Here is a 15,302-nt window from a genome sequence, read left to right on the forward strand (position 1 = left end):
TTGATCGTTTTTGTCATAGTTATCGATCGGCCCTATGACAGATATCTCAAATTTGTACCGACGACTCTCGGTATCTCTACCGTGAGGTTGACAAGGGCACGGTTGAGATACCGATTTTCGTCGGTACAAATTTGCGATATCTGCCATAGGACCGATCGGTAACTATGGCAACAACAATTAACACATTTTTACTATATACAAATACGTATCGAGAGCTGTTGTAACTTACCGATACCGACGATTTTACAGAATAACGCCCCTGGGCTACTCGAGAACGGTTTTGAGAGGAGCTGTGCGCCATAGCCTGGTGTCTCTATATGGCGCGGAATAGTTCTGAACTTTATGACTCAATTGAATAGAGTGAGAGCATCGCGTTCTTGAACAGTTCAGAGCTGCACAATTGCGTGAATGGAGGACAGTAAATAATAAACAAGTGTTTCCTCTTGTAAAGACAGTCCGGGGACATACTGTATAAAAAATAATAAAACTGTGGTTACGCTTTTTAGGTGCTTTTTAGACAGCATATTTATTTATTCTGTTTTAGTGGCTACTGGAATCTATCAGAACACGATCTTTGGTATGGCTGCCAAACTTCCGCCTAAATACACAGGTGCTATAATTTTGGGAAACAACATCAGCGGCACTTTCACGACTATTGTCAGTATTTTGTCCAATCTGGTTACCACGAACGCCCGAATGGCAGCAATATATTACTTCATAACGGCTCTCTTTATTTTATTAATTGGTTTTGATACCTACTTCGCATTGCCATTGAACGTGAGTATAACTGAATTAACATACAAGGTGTCTGCGTAATATAGTCAGTAAAATGAGAACGAAATTTACCTCCTAAAGCTTCATTCAGAACCTCCTAATTAGTGGTTTCAATTACACTTTATACTTTTTAGTTTACGATCATTCACAATGTCTAAAAAAACCCAATTAAAATTAATAAAATATCCTAGCAACAGCTTGCGATAGTCTACTGAATCCATAGAGATATATAATAAACAATAAGCTTTTGATTTCTAACCAAAACTTTTCTTGAGGGGTGATAATCATAAGACCAAAATGACATTCCTCGCAAATTTTGAAGTATAATTAGTGGAAAAATCAAAAGTTTGTTAATTTTTTCCATTAATTGAAAATTACTACCACGAATTATGACGTTCTGAATCCTTACATTAAAATTAGGTGAACAAACTTCTACGGCTAATTGAAATTACTAATTTATTCCACTGATTTCGAGGTTCTGAATGAAGCTTTAGTGGAATAAATTAGTGGTTTCAATTACAATTTATACTTTTTAGTAGTGATGGGAAAAACCGATTAATTTCAATAATCGAGTACTCGAGTATCAAGCGATTGCAATAACCGAGTGATCACTCGAGCGAAATATCGCTCGTATTTAAAAATACGGTTTTTTGTCCGTAGCATTTTGTAAGTACTCGTTAACGCCAAGCGCCAAGCAGTAAGCTGCATGCGCAGGGCACATATTCTTTCGGTAATGAACGGCAACTTCACGGTCACTTCCGGTCTCATCGGAAATGACTACAACTTTTGATTTTTAAATCGCACCCTCTGTATTTTTTTGCTTTATTCGGTGGAAAATGACACTCTGAATAGAATGACATATCACATGTCAACTTACGTCATTCTATTTAGAACGTCATTTTCTATCGAATAAAGTAAAAAAAATACCGAGGGTGCCATTTAAAAATTAAAAATTGTAGTTATTTCCGGTGAAACAGGAAGTGACAGAAAACAATAATTGAATACGTCAATCAGTTCTAATTTATGTCATATACTAACATACCAAATCTCATTTTTTTATCTAAAAAAATAAAAAAGTAATAGGGGTGAGCCACTTTTGAGACGCACTCGGTATATACGGCGTCGTATAAATTTGCTACCTGCAATGTATGTAGAAAATTCTCTCGGCTTTTTATCGAGTAAGTCACATTAAAATCTGATTTCAATTTACTTCATTCTAGGATCGCTTGCGTTTGTCGCTTGGTACTCGTCACTTGCATCGCTCGTTCATAATCGAGCGATGTCGGTTATTTCAATAATCGAACACTCGAGCTAATTTTCGCTCGAGTTATCCCATCACTACTTTTTAGTTTACGATCATTCACAATGTTTAAAAAATACAATTAAAATTAATAGAATATCCTAGCAACAGCTTGCGGTAATCAGTTGTATCCATAGAAAAAGTTTAATATCTAGCTTATAAAACAATAAACTTTTGATTTCTAACCTTTCTAACCACATTTTGTATTGACGGATGATAATCAAAGACCAAAATGACGTTCCTCGCAAATTTTGAAGTATAATTATTGGAAAAATTTAAAAAGGTTGATAACTTTTTCCACTAATTGAAAATTTCTTCCACTAATTTTGACGTTATGAATGCTTACATTCAAATTAGAGGAACAAACTTTTACACTAATTGAAACTACTAATTTATTCCACTAATTGCGAGGTTCTGAATGAAGCTTAGGAGTGGTAGTTCAGGGTTGAACTAAAAAAAACATTTCTTTGAACGTGGTAGACAATGATTCAGTATTGAAACTAAAAGAATTTCGGATATCCATTGTCTTTATTTAATTTTTACCTGCACAAAACGTTTCAGTCAGATGTGTCACTGATCGTTATCAAGTGTGTACTAATCGAAATCCTATAAATCTCGACGGTAGATTGAAGGATGGCGTAACGTTTTTCTAATTAACTTCGCTGCTTCTTCGGGGTGTGATTGAGCTTTTAAGGTTCTGTCTGCGTAATCCTTACATTCAAGCTAATGACAAATTTTATGTCCAAAATGATGGTTCCTCGCTCTCTCCAGTGATAGCGTATATGGAATATGGTTTGCGAGACCAATGCCGTTAGTACCGTAGTCGTCAAACCTAAGTCAGAGCAGTCGATACCTTTATGATCTGGAATGGAACCGATAGACAGTTGGGTTCCGTTCTTAGTCATATCAATTCACAAAGTAACTCGATCAAATGTACGATTGAGACAGAGAAAACTTCTGTCTACCGTTTCTGGATGTTTTTGGTGTTTACAGTTCACAGTTCACAAAAACACAGTTTTTTAGTTTTTTAATGCACCACTTTCACGGTATAGGGTTTGATGGTAGGAATTCAGAGGTGAGGCTACGAGATGGCAATAATTACTTTGAGAATGGACGCTTAAACACTTTTCGGTATTTTTTTCAATGGGGGCTGGTTTTGAAGATTTCTGTAAATTTTTGATTCTGACTTTGACTGACTGAGAAAATTATTTCTATTGTTTGGCGGTTGTTCTTAACAACCGCTGTAGCAGCGCCAGATCGCGTACAACTGTCGCGACCCAAAACAATAATATATAAAAAAAAAAAAAAAAAAATAAAATCTAAATGATATTACCGGCATGGCACTTTGAATTTTTAAGGTTGAAAAACAGGTATGGAAATTTGGGAAAATTGGGATTAACCATTTTAAAACAAAGCAAAAATGTTTATGAACAATGCGACAACAAAATGTCAATAATAAAATAAGTTTTTTTTTTTTTTCCTTTTGTAAAGATAATCAGGGACATACTGTATATTAGAATGGCACTGATAAAGCGGAATTTAATTTGCAATATTTTTGATATGCTCCTTCCTTAATCTTTTTATTCAACGTCTAAAACGATATGGATAACCCGGATTCATTTTAGAATAAGCAAAGTTTTTTAATAAAATTGTTTTTTTTTAATTAAAATGTCAATTGCTGTCCTCCATTCGCGAATTTCAAGTTTCAGAGCTTTACGCCCTGGGCTACTCGAGAACGGTTCTGAAAGGAGCTGTGCGCGATAGCCTGGTGCCTCCATATGGCGCGGAACAGTTCTGAACTTTATGACTCAATTGAATGGAGTGAGAGCATCGCGTTCTTGAACAGTTCAGAACTTTACAATTGCGTGAATGGAGGACAGTAAACAATAAAAAAAAGTGTTTCCTCTTGTAAAGACAATCCGGGGACATACTGTATAAAAAATAATAAAACTGTGATTACGCTTTTTAGATGCTTTTTAGACAGCATATTTATTTATTCTGTTTTAGTGGCTACTGGAATCTATCAGAACACGATCTTCGGTATGGCTGCCAAACTTCCGCCTAAATACACAGGTGCTATAATTTTGGGAAACAACATCAGCGGCACTTTTACGACTATTGTCAGTATTTTGTCCAATCTGGTTACCACGAACGCCCGAATGGCAGCAATATATTACTTCATAACGGCTCTCTTTATTTTATTAATTGGTTTTGATACCTACTTCGCATTGCCATTGAACGTAAGTATAACTGAATTAACATACAAGGTGTCTGCGTAATATAGTCAGTAAAATGAAAACGAAATTTACCTCCTAAAACTTCATTCAGAACCTCCCAATTAGTGGTTTCAATTACACTTTATACTTTTTAGTTTACGATCATTCACAATGTCTAAAAAACCCAATTAAAATTAATAAAATATCCTAGCACCAGCTTGCGATAGTCTACTGAATCCATAGAGAAAGCATATTATTTAGCTAATAAACAATAAGCTTTTGATTTCTAACCAAAACTTTTCTTGACGGGTGATAATCATAAGACCAAAATTACATTCCTCGCAAATTTTGAAGTATAATTAGTGGAAAAGTCAAAAGTTTGTTAACTTTTTCCATTAATTGAAAATTACTACACGAATTATGACGTTCTGAATCCTTACATTAAAATTAGGTGAACAAACTTCTACGACTAATTGAAATTACTATTTTATTCCACTGATTTCGAGGTTCTGAATGAAGCTTTAGTGGAATAAATTAGTGGTTTCAATTACAATTTATACTTTTTAATAGTGATGAGAAAAACCGATTAATTTCAATAATCGAGTACTCGAGTATCAAGCGATTGCAATAACCGAGTGATCACTCGAGCGAAATATCGCTCGTATTTAAAAATACGTTTTTTTGTCCGTAGCATTTAGTAAGTACTCGTTAACGCCAAGCGCCAAGCAGTAAGCTGCGTGCGCAGGGCACATATTCTTTCGGTAATGAACGGCAACTTCACGGTCACTTCCGATTTCACCGGAAATGACTACAACTTTTGATTTTTAAATCGCACCCTCGGTATTTTTTTGCTTTATTCGATGGAAAATGACACTCTGAATAACACTCTGAAACATATCACATGTCAACTTACGTCATTCTATTTAGAACGTCATTTTCTATCGAATAAAGTAAAAAAAATACCGAGGGTGCCATTTAAAAATTAAAAATTGTAGTTATTTCCGGTGAAACAGGAAGTGACAGAAAACAATAATTGAATACGTCAATCAGTTCTAATTTATGTCATATACTAACATACCAAATCTCATTTTTTTATCTAAAAAAATAAAAAAAGTAATAGGGGTGAGCCACTTTTGAGACGCACCCGGTATATACGGCGTCGTATAAATTTGCTACCTGCAATGTATGTAGAAAATTCTCTCGGCTTTTTATCGAGTATGTCACATTAAAATCGGATTTCAATTTATTTCATTCTAGGATCGCTTGCGTTCGTTGCTTGGTACTCGTCACTTGCATCGCTCGTTCATAATCGAGCGATGTCGGTTGTTTCAATAATCGAATACTCGAGCTAATTTTCGCTCGAGTTATCCTATCACTACTTTTTAGTTTACGATCATTCCGAATGTCTAAAAAATACAATTAAAATTAATAGAATATCCTAGCAACAGCTTGCGGTAATCAGTTGTATCCATAGAAAAAGTTTAATATCTAGCTTATAAACCAATAAACTTTTGATTTCTAACCTTTCTAACCACATTTTGTATTGACGGATGATAATCAAAGACCAAAATGACATTCCTCGCAAATTTTGAAGTATAATTATTGGAAAAAGTTAAAAGGTTGATAACTTTTTCCACTAATTGAAAATTTCTACCACTAATTTTGACGTTATGAATGCTCACACTCAAATTAGAGGAACAAACTTCTACGCTAATTGAAACTACTAATTTATTCCACTAATTGCGAGGTTCTGAATGAAGCTTAGGAGTGGTAGTTCAGGGTTGAACTAAAAAAAAACATTTCTTTGAACGTGGTAGACAATGATTCAGTATTGAAACTAAAAGAATTTCGGATATCCATTGTCTTTATTTAATTTTTACCTGCACAAAACGTTTCAGTCAGATGTGCCACTGATCGTTATCAAGTGTGTACTAATCGAAATCCTATAAATCTCGACGGTAGATTGAAGGATGGCGTAACGTTTTCCTAGTTAACTTCGCTGCTTCTTCGGGGTGTGATGGAGCTTTTAAGGTTCTGTCTGCGTAATCCTTACATTCAAGCTAATGACAAATTTTATGTCCAAAATGATGGTTCCTCGCTCTCTCCAGTGATAGCGTATATGGAATATGGTTTGCGAAACCAATGCCGTTAGTACCGTAGTCGTCAAACCTAAGTCAGAGCAGTCGATACCTTTATGATCTGGAATGGAACCGATAGACAGTTGGGTTCCGTTCTTAGTCATATCAATTCACAAAGTAACTCGATCAAATGTACGATTGAGACAGAGAAAACTTCTGTCTACCGTTTCTGGATGTTTTTGTCAGTAGCGGATAGAGATAGGTAGATCCGGTATTCTAAAAGAGCCGGATCCGGAGTTACATGAAGCTTCATGGACCTACATCCACGTCCCATTTCTGCCGGATCTATGCCATTCTAACATTTAATTTTAATTTAACTAAATTTTGTTTTGCATGAAACAATCCGCGTTCAAAAGTTCTGTCTGCGTCGTTACCCCTGTCCGGTAGGGAAATCTGATGTTTGCTTATTGCCAAATTATCAACTAATCTTGGCTGTTTATTTATTTGTTAGAGGTAAGTTAGGTTGCTGGGGTTTGGGATCCTGTTTAATCACTCACTCGAAGGCATTGGGCCTACTGCGTTTCCCTGTATTATTGTACCAAACCTTCCTCTCATTCTTTCTTTGCATTAAAGCACTTCCAGCTCTTTGCAATGTTCCCGATGTTGCTGATGTTGGCTTTTGCTGCTTCCTCTAGTCCCTCCGAAAAACCTTGTCCTAAAGTTTTAAAGCGTCGGTATTCCAGTGCAGAGCAGATGATGCTCTATGGTTTCTTCTTCCTCTCCGCATTCTCTGCAGTAGTAATCTTCCCATCTCACGAGGTTTACCCCCGCGGGGCAGTTTTCAGTGATGACACCTAAAAATATGCGTACAAGGTTCTTTTTGTGCTTTAGTAGTTGTTTTGTCTTTCTGCTATCTACCACTGCCCACAGTCTTCGAGCTGTAGTGCAGTCTTGATGGTGTTGCCATATCTCTTGCTGCTTGGCCTTGATGGTAGTTTCTAAAGCTTCCTTCAGTGTGTTGAAGCTGACCCCCGCTTTGGCGAGTCCGTCCGCTTCTTGGTTGTCCACCACATTGCTGTGGCCTCGCCCCGCTTTGACGCTGCCAAGACAGTGCTTCTCGGCAGTCCATCATAGTTCTCGATCTTTCTCAAATCTGATTGCATGGTGATGCTTCTTAAAGCGCCCAAGCTGTCAGAGTATATCACGATAGTTCCTATTGGTCTATCAACGATTTTCTCTCGTATACAACTGGCCGCTTCCTTTATAACGTAAACCTCTGCTTGTAGAACATTACAGCCATCCAATAGCCTCCGAATAGATCCGAAGATCTTCGGATGTCTAGTTGCTCTGAGAAGATGCCTATACATGTGCCTCCTGAAGTTACGGAAGCATCTGTGTAGACTGCTATCTCTATCCGGTTTTACAGCGTCCTTCGTCGCCCTCCGGTCTCCATGCGCCACCTCCGTCTGTTGTCCCAATCTCCTGGTAGTAGGTTCCTTTCCGACATGGCTCTGTCGATTCCTTGATTCCAGGAAAGTTTAGGTCTGTCTCTAGATGTCCACTGCAACACTTGCTTTGGTATTCTATCGTCAGCCATTCGTTGTACATGATCGTACAGTTGTTTTTCTTGTATATCTTGTACAATGTTACCCTCCACCTTGGTCACAAGGGTAACGAAAAGGCAGATGAAAGGGCCAAGCAAGGCTCATCAATGCCAATCATAGGCACAGAACCCTTCTGCGGCGTTGCAAAGGCGGTCACGAGAATGGCCACGGAACGATGGGTGGCCAACAAATCTCTAGAATGGTGGAGAAACTCACCAGGGCAGAGACAGGCGAAAAGGTTCATTGTAGAACATTCGCCAAAATTCACGGTAGACTTGATAAGCAAAGACAGAAAGACAGTCAAAGCTGTAGTAGGTCTACTAACAGGGCATTGTAAGCTAAATAGGCATCTAAAGCTGATGGGATTGACAGACGAAGCTATGTGTAGGTTCTGCCAATCTGAAGAAGAAACGTCAGAACACATTTTATGTCGGTGTGACAGCCTGGCAAATGTGCGGTTCCCGGTAATAGGCAATGATAGGCCATTGCTAAGGAGCTACATGGAGGGTTCAGTCTCTAAGTTGCTAAACTTTGTGAAAAGGATAGGACTGGAGAATGAATCTAATCTACCTCTAAGAATCTAATCTAATCAAATCTACCCTCCACCTTCATTTTTTCACGTATTCTCTCGTTCCTAATTCTGTCTAAACGGGAGATTCGGGCTGATCTTCGCCAGAAGGCCGTTTCGGTCGACAACAACTTCTTATGTTTTTCTGTGATCCAAGATATCCCCAGACCAAAGCACCGAGTTCAGCGCTCCTATCACCTTTCTGCCTTTACCAATCCGTTCTTCGATTTCCTTTTCGCATCTCCCTTTGCTTGCGATTTTTACCACTAAATACATATATTCTTCGCAAGCTTCAATTTTTATATTGTTATTTAATACTAGGTCTTCCAAATCGCCACCAACACTTCTTCTTCTTGTTTAGCTCCAGTCCCTATTTCTCGTATTCCTCTATCAGTTTCCTGGTCATGTATTCTAGGTCTTCTTTGTCTTGGGCCATTACTATCTGGTCATCGGCGAAATGCTGAGTATACAGAGAAAGGTTGTCATTAATAGATATTCCCATCTGAGAGCACTTCTTGCGCCAGTGCTTAAGAGCTTCTGATAGGTAGATTTTACATAAAGTTGGGGACAGGCAACAACCCTGTTTTAGACCTTTTGATATTGGGGATAATTCAGATTGAGTTGGGCCTATTTTACTTCTTGCGGAACAATTGCAGTAAAGTTGCTGTACCGCTTTTATTAGTGTTATATTTATTGGGCTTTTTTCGAGAACTTCCCATAGTTTCTTAATTGGTACCGTATCATAAGCCTTACTAAGGTCCACAAACAGGAGATGAATTTGGTCGTTATTCGTTGCCGTCTTTTTCTCAATGATCTGAATTATTATTGGAAAGATATTATCAATGCATGAGCGGCCTGCCCTGAACCCGGCTTGTTCTTCAATCTCATGGGGCCTAAATTCATCTTCTATTAGGGTTTTAAGTATTTTTCCCTACAGTCTGCTAAGAGTGTCAGACACAGCTATACATCTGTAATTAGTACAAATGTCTTTTCTTACTTTTTTTGTGGATCAGAGTTATCCATGGCGTTTTCCATGAATCAGATATGGGCTCCGCGTTATAATATATGTAGTGAAAATACAAACGAGAATTTTTTTCCAAATTTTTTGGTCCGCATTTCAGAAGTTCCGCTGGTATTCCTTCAGGACCACTAGACTTTCCATTTTTCATTAGAGGTACATTAAGGTTCAAATTTATGACTATGAGGCAAAGCATTACGAATTTTACATACTAATAAAAATAAAAGATAGTCGAGGCATAATTACAGCCATGAAAACTGCTGCATTTGTATATTTTTGAGATTTTTGGGATCCCTGGATTTATTATCGGGATTTTGGCGATAAACACACACCGAGATCCCGGGACCTCCAAACCCTATCAAGCAGTAAAAAAATAACAGTTTTTAAGTCTGAGACTACTCTAAGGAGTGTCTTAACAAAAACAAAACCGAAACAAGAGAAAGAGAGAGCATCTAGCAGGTACCTTGGGAGTGCTAAAAGAAAGCCGTAGTCATATTTAGCCATCCAAGTATGGAAATTTCAACAATATGGCAACCACTATTCTGCACCCAACATTTTCACGAAGGAATGCTCGGCTCTAGTATATGTATAAACTTAGTAATTTTAGATTTTAGATTAGATATATCTAACCGAAATATTGTGTGAGCAAAAATTAAATAAAGACAATAGAAGTCCGAAATTCTTTTACTTTAAACGACATATTATTTTGGACAAATTAATGTTAAACGATTGGCTTAACTGATTTTCAATTTCAGAGATTCTATAGACATTATGAATTAAAAGAAAAGAAAATGCAGGAGCAAAGAAAAGCGACTACGGCCGTAACCGAAAAACAACCATATATGGAAATCATTAAGAAAGCTTTCCCGCAATTGTACAACGTATTTTTCATTTTCTTCGTTACCCTAGCTACTTTTCCAGCTGTTCAAGCAGGTAATTATCTATGATAAAATGGTTTTGTACAGTACAATTCGCGAAAGAAGACGATTGCGTCTTACTAAATATTCTAATTCTAACGAATTAAAAAAGTAATGTACAGGGTGGTCGAAATTGGTCTGTTTTAACAGAGAAACCCTATTTCCTGACTAGATAGAGCAAAACCGACATAGATGTCATGGGCTCGATTTCTGAGAAACGTTTAATGGCATAAACCGCCTGTTGATATTTTCACTGCTAACCCAGATACAGGGTCTTTTTGAATTTTTGACCAGTTGGAAAATTGCCCATAACTTTTGTATTTCGCGGAATAATAGAATTCTGTAAAAACGATCCCAGCCCTTGGCCGTCGAGGCCGCCGGACTTAATTCCTGTTATCCATAGTGGATTTTTATTTTTGCGGAAGAATAAAGGTTTTTGTTTAAAAGTACTCAGCGGTTATGCGGGGGTATCTTTCACCCCACGGAGTTAATGAATTCCGCGAGAAATGTTCAAAAACGGTCCCGTCTGTCCATAATAGAAGACGGTCGACATGCCAATCACACACCTGTAGCAAAATTTCATGTCTTGGTTTGCTATTCATTTTTATTGTTATTAGATATAATTTGAATGTGTTAATGTCGCTAAATATTGTTTAAATTATTATAAAATTCTGCATCTCTCATTGACAATATAATTTTCGTTTTAATTGCTGTTCACAGCTAGAATTTTTTTGCATTGCAGTCGGCATCGATCAAAGCCTACTTATTCAAGTGGGCGAATTTTTAAAAACTCTATATCTCGAAGAGGAATCGAGCAATATATCAAGTATGCTATATTTTTGGAAAGGTAATTTTAAATTCTTTTCAATTAATTAGAAAATTATAGGGTGTCCCATATATAAAATCAAATTTTCTGTTGATAATTATGAAATTATTAATTTAAAAAAAAATACATAAACCATTAAATTTTACGTAAAAAAGTGCTTTAGAAATGTTTTCACAAAAATACAAAATTTTCCATAGCAAAAAAGTTATACCGATTTTATAAAAACGCACATTTTTGAAAAACACTCCGAAACGGTAATAGATATCGATGTGCGGTTTCCACCATCATGTTTTTGATAAAAATTGAGCTCCAGACACCGATATTAGTTTTCGTCTATCTCCTATAGAAAAGGGTGTTTCCCTTTAAAAGCGTCCAATTTGACCCACCCTGTACAGTTCGATTCAATATTCCGATGAACTAAGAAATCAAGTTGTACTAATACACACAACCAAACTTATACGGAATCATCTGTTATTTTTCATAGTTTCTGAGATGTATGAACATTTTGTGTTTATGAATAAAACTCGGTCCTTACCAATGACTTTTAATGAAAAATAATCCATATAGCAATAAAAAAAATAATCACTTCCCCAAAATAAACACAATGGTATTATTTTAGTTTCTGAAACGAAATGAATTTAAATTTTTAAAAAGGTCAAAAAAGCAAAAACAAAGAGAAAATTGATAATTTCAAAAATCCTTGTTGCCACCTCTAGCCCTTATGCAAGCTTCTAGCCGTGCTGGCATGCTTTTTATTAAATTATCAGCGTTGTTTTGAGGTATGTTTTCCCATTCTGCTAATGCTGCATCAACAAACTGTGCGAGATTTCCTGAATTGTTTCGACGAGCTCTAATCCTTCTTTTGAGCTGGTCCCACTAGTGTTTGATAGGGTTTAGATCTGGCAGAACATGCAGGCCAGTCTGAAACTATATGACACCTTCCGTTTCAAGACATTCTGTAGTCACTCTGCTGGTACGGAGAGGTTAGGTATTATGATGAAGTTAAAATTATCCCCAATTGCAGCTCTCCAAAGACTAACGATTAGTTCTAGCACTAAATCAACATACCTCCGACCCGATAAAGTTTGTTGAAGTGGTAACAATGGAGTTTTGCTCCCAGCATAATACCTCCCAGAACATTACAGTTCCTCCTTTATATCTTGGTACAGATTTGGCAGCCTGGAGTCTCGCTCGTCTTCCTGGAGCTCTGAGAGACCAAATTCGATGGTCATCTGATCTTAGACCAATTTTTGCTCTCATCCGAAAAAAAAAAAAACATTTTGCCAATTCTCAGTTGTCCAGTTTTGATGTTGAAGGCACCAAGTTTTTATGTTCAGCTCCTCGTTTGCCTGCCCACTGCCGTGTTGATGCCGCGCTGCCGCCGGCCGGTGCGAATGAAAATTGCAATGTTTTCGAGCGCTGCGATTTTCGTTCCCAGCTCTTCGTTCGCCTGCTCAGTCGCTCAGTGCCGTGTCGATGCACAGCCGCGCCGATGCGAACGAAAATCGCAATGCTGGGATTTTCGTTCGCGTACCACTGCGATTGCAAATCACAACTGGTGTAATATTGGTTACCTAAAATCCAAAAATCGGCAGATAGATGTTTCAATCGCAAGTCGCAGTTTGCTATGGAAGGAATTGCAGGTTGCGATCGCGAATTTACAATCGCTGCGATTAAAGCGATTTACATGCATCCATTATCCGACCATACGATGATACGATATTTATTTTATTGGTTGAATTTAAAGACTTCGATTGGTTAGAAATAGTTAACCAATTGAAGCCTTTAAATTCAACCAATAAAATTAGTATCGTATTATCGTATCGTCGGACAACGGATGCATGAAAATCAAGCTTTAATCGCAGTTTGCGATTTTCTCCTCATCTCTAACCTCTATTATATCCTCTATGCTATATTAATCACCTTATAACGGTAATAAATTCGTTCAATAGTACTCTGAAAAAATTGTCAGAAAAAAAAAAGAAAAAAAGTCTGACGCAATCGTCATCTTTTGTGAAGTAGATAACAGCCTCTTCAGTAGGTACCAGTTATGGTCTTTTATATTGAAATTTGCTATTCTATAAGCTATGTGTAAGGGAATACGGATACGGATACTCAATAAGCTGTAGTTCTAGTAAGCTGGTTATACTGAATGAGCTGAATGATATGTTGTAGCTTCTTTCAGTAAGCTTCTTGTAAATTATACCTCTAGGTTTTAGATTATTAAGTAGTTAAAATTAACGAATGTAATTATTCTTTAGCCTTTATATAATAAGTCTTATTAGCTGTTTCTTGGGTATTGTGTCTATGGTCAATTAAAAATATATCTTTGACGTTTCGCATTTAATGTAATGCTTCTTCAGGAATATGTCTTGGAAGTGCTTATTTTCGTTACAAACTAATAAAACAACATTTCAAACAACTAATAAAACTTATTAAAATTAATGTTACATAAATCATATTTTTCAGATATTAAAAAGAGCAGTCAAACTTTTCATTCAAAATGGCGAAATATATCGACAAATTCTATGTTTCCTTACGTTCAATATTTTTTGCTATGATTGGAAGCATTTTGCCTTCATATTATATATGGGTAAGTTTTTGATATCATTAGATTATTAAAATTATGATTATTGTATACTGGATTGTTCCCAGTAATTAATATATAGAAAGATTCGTGGGTATTGGTAAGGCTCAAAGGAAATAATTATATTTTGTGCGACGTTTCGCGACTCCAGGCACTAAAACTAGTACCACATCATATACAGTACGTCTGTCCGTTCTGTGGCCACGGGGTATCCGTGGGAGGGGAAACGATATTCTCTCGATGTCTTTCATAAAAAATTACACGACGCGTCCCATCAATAAAAATTCGACAAATTTGCAAGTAGCCAATAAAATGAGTGGGCGGAGCGATTTGCGGTGACGTACTCGTCAAGTCGACGTATAAAATATATTGCTGTTTATTTAAATGTTTTTTGTCCGCATTCCTTTCATAGACACAGATCCAGCAGACGAACTGTACTAACGATGGTGTGCATCGTACAAAAAAGTTTCCGTAGTTTATTTGTTCAAATCGTGTATGTTTTTCTAGTGTAACCGGTTATAGAGTCGCCATAGATCATTTTCGTAGGCATTGGGAATACTAAATGTTTTAACTTTTTTAACTTGATATAATGTCATTTTAACAGAACGTCAACGGTTTTTGTAGACGTATCTGGTTTAAAAAAATAAAGTGTTCTCGAATAGTTGAACTTAAATATTTTAAATAGTTTTTTCTTTATTTTTTGTATTTTTTTTGCCTTCGGACGACGGAAAGATAAACTTTCCAAAACGTTAAGCATTTTTTTGTTCGTTAGGCACATTTGCATATCTGTAATCATAACTGCTGACAAGTAGTTTTCGTTTGGATTAACGCAGCAGTGTTTACAAAAAATAACTATATTATTTTGTAGATTGATATAGAATTTTGTTGGAGAGATGAATCCGCCACATAGGTATAGGCATTTTTTAAATGTTTTAATACCTGACGACCCACAGAATATAATTGTTTCCTTTGAGCTTTCCCGATACCAATGATTTTTCTATATAATATTAACATTGTAGGTTAGGTTGCTGGGGTCTTGGGCCTATTGCGATACCCCTGTATTATTGTACCATACCTTCCTCCTATTTTTTCTTTACGTTAAAGCACTTCTGGCTTTTTACAAAGTTCCCAATGTCGCTCACGTTGATTTCTGCTACGCAGGTGCTCTATGGTTTCTTCTCTGCAGTAGTCGTCATTAGAAATCTTCCATCTCACGAGGTTTATTCCCGTGGAGCGGTTTCCAGTGACGACACAATTATGCGTACTATGTTCTTTTTGTGCTCTAGTAGTTGATTTGTCTCTTTGCTATCTATCACTGGCCACAGTCTTCAAGCTGTCGCGCAGTCCTTACAGTGTTGCCACGTCTCTTGCTGGTTGGCCTTAATGGTAGTTTCTATAGCCTTACATTTAAAGA

The 15,302-nt window shown here is 36.8% G+C and overlaps 1 pseudogene; it reads left to right on the plus strand.

Annotated features, from left to right (window-relative positions):
* LOC115884704 overlaps nt 1-15,302 on the plus strand; it is a 98,662-nt pseudogene that overhangs the window by 70,526 nt on the left and 12,834 nt on the right.

This window comes from Sitophilus oryzae, unplaced genomic scaffold, assembly GCF_002938485.1.
Source record: "Sitophilus oryzae breed Bouriz unplaced genomic scaffold, Soryzae_2.0 scaffold_335_pilon_pilon, whole genome shotgun sequence".
NCBI lineage: Eukaryota > Metazoa > Arthropoda > Insecta > Coleoptera > Curculionidae > Sitophilus > Sitophilus oryzae.